The sequence below is a fragment of the Tenebrio molitor genome, unplaced genomic scaffold (assembly GCF_963966145.1).
Source record: "Tenebrio molitor unplaced genomic scaffold, icTenMoli1.1 SCAFFOLD_785, whole genome shotgun sequence".
Lineage (NCBI taxonomy): Eukaryota > Metazoa > Arthropoda > Insecta > Coleoptera > Tenebrionidae > Tenebrio > Tenebrio molitor.
In genome coordinates, this window is record NW_027184227.1 from 7,278 (window position 1) to 12,002 (window position 4,725).

A 4,725-nucleotide genomic window follows, 5' to 3' on the forward strand; every position below is an offset into this window, starting at 1 on the left:
ACTTTGCGATGACGCTTCGCTCCTCCTTTTCCCAATCCTTTGCCTCCTTTACCGCGACCGGTCATCTTTTCAGATTATTTCAACTGACACAAAATACCTGCACACCTCGTCCCTAGGAAGTCAACTACCGCAAAATTTCAACTAACGGAGCCTTATATAGATTCAACGGTTCACCATCGACCAATCGACGAAGTCAGCCGTTGACTTTGTTCACGTATAAAAGTACAATTTAATATGGCGGAATTTTTAGTACCCGTTTACCTTTCGACGCGTGCACGTCTAACGATCGTCAGAGTCGATTTTAATAATTGTCAGTTTTGTTTTTCATTCGTTTCATTCGAAATGGCCAGGACCAAGCAGACCGCACGCAAGTCCACCGGAGGAAAAGCCCCCAGAAACAACTGGCTACCAAAGCGGCCAGGAAAAGCGCTCCCGCCACTGGCGGCGTCAAGAAGCCCCACCGTTACAGACCTGGTACCGTGGCTCTGCGTGAGATCCGTCGTTACCAGAAAAGTACCGAGTTGCTCATCCGCAAGCTTCCCTTTCAACGTTTGGTGAGGGAGATCGCTCAGGATTTCAAAACCGATTTGCGCTTCCAAAGCTCCGCCGTGATGGCCCTCCAGGAAGCGAGCGAAGCTTACTTGGTCGGTCTGTTCGAGGACACGAATTTGTGCGCCATCCACGCCAAACGTGTAACCATCATGCCAAAGGACATCCAACTTGCCAGACGTATTCGGGGTGAACGCGCTTAAATTTTTCCACATCGTGTTTCGGAAGAACAACACGAAACACTAATTTTATAACAAAAAAATCGGTTCTTTTCAGAACCTCAAACTTTACAGGCAAAAAAAAAAATATATCGCCCTTCAACCGGAAATGAATAAAATAAAAATGTCAATAATCGGTCGGTCCTCTCGATTCGGGTTGGGTTGCGGTCGTTCGTAAAATTTTATTGCATCCTGTCATCACCTACCTGCCAGCTGATGCTATCTATTTTATTTGGTTTCGCCGTAAGGATAGTTTTATTTCTTTTTTTCGTCGTAGATTATCGTGTGGCCCTGAAAAGGGCCATTTGTGCGTGCCCCGTTGCCGGTAGTACGATGATGACGTCGGAACGAGGCACAGCCGAACGAACATGAGTCGAGTATCCATCCACGTTTCTCACTTTTTCCTCTTCGGCGAAGCGGCCTTTTTCACCTTGACAGGAATGGCTTTGGCTGTCTTGGGTTTGGGTGCTTTGGGTTTTTTAGTCGGACCAGCCTTGTTAGATTTCTTCGCTTTGGAAGGCGATCGGGGTTTCGGGGCGGCTCTAGTTTTCTTTTCTGCCGAGGAGGCGGCCGATTTCTTGGCTTTCGCTGCGGCGGCGGAGGCAGCGACGGCGCTCTTCTTTTCGGCAGCAGTCTTCTTCGCTTTGGGGGAGGCTTGTTTTTTGGCTGTCTTCGAGGAAGCCTTGTCGGAAGTCGTCGCGACGGCGGTACGTTTGGCGGATGATTTTTTCGTCTTGGATGCGGCGGACGAAGCGGGTTTCCTCTTGTCGGAGGCGGAGGCGACTTTGGCACCACCGGAGGTGGACGAGGCGAGCTTGAACGAACCCGACGCGCCCTTACCTTTCGTCTGAACCAGAGATCCCGACGCCACGGCGCCTTTCAGATATTTCTTGATGAAAGGGGCGACCTTTTCGGCGTCGACTTTGTAATTTGCGGCGACGAACTTCTTGATGGCCTGAAGAGACGATCCTCCGCGTTCCTTGAGTCCCTTGATGGCGTTGTTTACCATCTCGGATGTCGGAGGATGGGACGGTTTCGCCCTGGGATTTTTCGCTTTTTTCTCTTTCTTCGCGTGGGATTGAGGGGTGGCAGCGGAACCGGTGGTGACCGATGATGCTGTTTGATTTTCGACGTCGGCCATCTTTCACGTTAAAACGTTAAAAGTTAATAATAATTATTGAAAAAACACTTGCTCACACACGTACACTTCGAGCACCTCGTGAACGAGAATTGAACAAAAAAATTTTCTAAGTCTTTATAAAATAGTCGCCACTGCGGACGGAAGACTGAACGCGCACCGCGTCCGCCGTCGAAGAAATTGCAGGCCTCGGAATCGTTGCCCGCGTGATGGCATCGTCCTCTTTCCTCGATCACCATCGCCACCGTGTGATCAAGCTGGCCGAACTCGGTTTCCGAAGTTTCCCTGGAGATAGCGAAGTTCGTCTCGGAACGTCGGTGGGTTTCGAATCAGGTACACGCCCCTCCAACCACCAGCCCTAAATCCGGGTCGTCACGGTTTCGATTCGGGACCGACGGTTTACGTCGGCGGTGCGGGGTAGACGCGTCGATTCCGGGAATCCATATTTCGTTCGCCGAAATATTGGTCCATCTCTTCCCGGAATACCGCGCCACCTTCTCGATTTTACGACATCTTCGCGTCGCCAAACGCTTCCGAAACGGTCGAAGCACAGAAAGGACCTGGTGTTCGAACCGAGGCAATTCCGACAACAGGATGCCGCGAACCGCCTCTCCGACGTTCAGGTCGATCGTTTTCGGCGGAAGTTGAAACGGGACGAGTCGACGACGGGTCCCGTTGCCGTCCGGACCCTTCGGGACGGCCGAAAGTCCGTCGAGAGGATCATCCGAAAGGAGACGGTCTTCATCGTCCGACCGATGCCGCACCTACGAGTTTTCCGATATTTTCTTCGACGGATCTTCAGGTTTTCTTCCTTTCTTCCGTCTTTCTCTCTTCGTAATTTCGTGTCCGACCTGCGTCGTCCGAAGTCGGGGTGAAGATCGAAGAAAAAACGCCAAAAATAACAACTCGTCAGCCACGCACACCGCGTTCGAATGTCTAACGGTCCAACTTGGATTTTCGAAGATCGCCGAATCCGAGGGACGATAAATAATAATAATAATAATAATAATGGTAATAAATAATAATGTTAATAATAATAATAATGATATGATGATTATAACGATAATTATTATAGATAGGTAAATAGAAACACAGGTCTCCTCTCGAAAATCGGAACTTCCTGATATTACTTACATATTTCGGTCGATCCAAATGTGGGAATCTCGTCGTCGTCGGAGCAAGCAGCGCGGTAGGTGGGGTGAAATTCTGGATTTTCCACCGCCGCCGGCGGTCGAAAAATGTGCGACGCGGGAGATCGCCAGTCCGTCTAGTAGTCTCTCTTGTCGTTAGAGCGTGACGTGGTGGTTGTTGTGGGATTTCCCGTTAGTTCGGTCCGACGTCGGTCGTCAGAGGGTAAGTGCATACGGAAACGAAACGCATCGCGTTTTGATGTTCATATTCGTGCATCGGAATGTTAAAAGCAATATATTTTACACCAACGATCACACCTAAACACCACGGCAACGGCCATACCACGTTGAAAAGCACCGGTTCTCGTCCGATCACCGAAGTTAAGCAACGTCGGGCGCGGTCAGTACTTGGATGGGTGACCGCTTGGGAACACCGCGTGCCGTTGCCCCCCAACACTTTTTGTTTTTTTTTGAAATCCATAGCAACCACCGAACCGATTTGTTTTTCGTGCAGGTATTCGGAAACATGCACAGACCCGTATAATGTAGATTCATAGCTTTAAGTACTAGATAATTAAGAAAACAATTTTTTTTGTCGATTAATTGTAAACAATTGCAGAATAAAAACTCGTCAAACGGTAAAGGTTGTCGTTCGATCACCGAAGGTAAGCCACGCGGGCAGCGGTCAGCACTTGGACGGGTGACCGGTTCATTATATTCCTTCCGTGAGTTTAACAAAGATAACATATGCAAATGTCGTAAGTGCGACGAGGAAGACGGCGATCTTTTAATGTAAAAAAAATATATATTAGGTTACGCGTACATGCCACTTTGACTGCTGCTTTATTTTTTTGGTTTTTAAATAATTAGAGATCTGAATTCAACATATCAGTTCTATGTTATAATGGACAGACAATGTTGTATTCTTGGCCCCTAACACGTTAAGACCAACATAAAAACTAGAATAACTTACCATTCGTTAAACGTTAAACAATTTCGAACCACGTTTTTTTGAGCTCGAACAAACTCATAACACAACACTCATTTATTAGTCACTGGACCATTGTAAAACGAGAAGAGAGAAAAACCATGCGAAACTATTTTTAAAACGAAGAGAATAAAGGTTTTAAATGGTAGGGCTGTATGACAGACTTGTCAATTATCGTGGGGGGTACGGCTGAGATTTATGACGAAATCGAGCGGCGCCGGCGGTCGGTCACTTTCACGAAAGAGGTCTAAACACGGGTCGTTTACGATACCCTCTGGTTACTAGAAAAGTTCTAGACAGATGTTTGTCGGCTTTTCGAGGTATTTATTTGTGAGTCCAAAGACTCAATGGAGTAATATCGGACTGAAATTCCAAGATTTTGCTGTGTAATCCAAAAAACTATGTTCCTCGTAACATTTAACGATGTGTTAATTCAACTATTATTTTAATTTTTCGTATACGTATTTATACTAAAAAGTACAGCGCTTCCAACAGTGAATTGTGAATTGAAAATGTTCAAAGAAAGATCGATAGTTTTGAAAAAAATTACATATTAATAAATTTAGATAGATTTAGAAGTATACATTGCACTTACTTTTCAAAATTATTGTACTTCTGATTTGGTTGAAATAACATAATATGTAGCAGTCATAGTCTTGTGTACATTGCAGTCGCGGCTGGTGTTGGGTAAAACCTTTATTT

The 4,725-nt window shown here is 46.4% G+C and overlaps 1 non-coding gene across 1 annotated transcript; it reads left to right on the top strand.

The window, feature by feature from the left end:
* The first annotated feature begins 3,364 nt into the window (after nt 1–3,364).
* LOC138141014 (5S ribosomal RNA) lies at nt 3,365–3,484 on the top strand. The gene has a single exon (XR_011162916.1). It is a non-coding gene; the product is annotated as a 5S ribosomal RNA (ribosomal RNA).
* Nucleotides 3,485–4,725: the final 1,241 nt, after the last annotated feature.